Source organism: Megalops cyprinoides, chromosome 15 (assembly GCF_013368585.1).
Source record: "Megalops cyprinoides isolate fMegCyp1 chromosome 15, fMegCyp1.pri, whole genome shotgun sequence".
NCBI classification, from domain to species: Eukaryota; Metazoa; Chordata; class Actinopteri; order Elopiformes; family Megalopidae; genus Megalops; species Megalops cyprinoides.
Genome location: NC_050597.1, coordinates 12,562,036 through 12,562,719, shown reverse-complemented (window position 1 = coordinate 12,562,719; position 684 = coordinate 12,562,036).

Below are 684 nucleotides of genomic sequence, written 5' to 3'. Positions count from 1 at the left end.
CTCCAAGCTTTTATTCTCTTCTCTAAGCCAAGGCTAGGGGGCTTTTAAAATGTCCCCTGAAAACTTGACGCTGACATCATTGCAAGTTTTTTTTTTTCTTTTGTCTGAAATATAGTTATATATTCAGTTAGGTACAGTGGAAAAAGCAATGGCTTGTGTGGTGGGTGAGTGACGGGCAGGAAGGTCAAAGCACAACCCACACTGAAGTGCTGACGGCTCTTGGACTGGTTCTTTTCAAACCAGCGTGTATTTGACATCCGCCTGATAAAGAGAGCCGAAGAAAGACCACATTGGTGCACTGCAGCGGCAGGATAAAAATGTATGTATGGTCTATGTACGAAGACCCGCACATAAATCAAGATACATAAACCCCTATATACCTCCTTGCGCAAATAGTTCAAATTCCATCTCCAGTTTGGAACAATTTATTGAGATAATTCTTAAAGAACGCTTATTTGTTAGAAATGAGGAGCATATTTGAACAATCGAATTAAGGCGTCAAAACATTTGTTCGGGACCATTCTATTGTCCGATCACAATAGTATATCATAAATTCATTATACCGATGAGGTTTACAGATCATTTGTCGTGATGGTTTGGGAGTGCTCCTTTCGCTGAACTGTGCATTAACCTTCCAAAAGATCCGCCCTGCCCAACTCCGCCCATTTCGCTCTACCCAGTCAA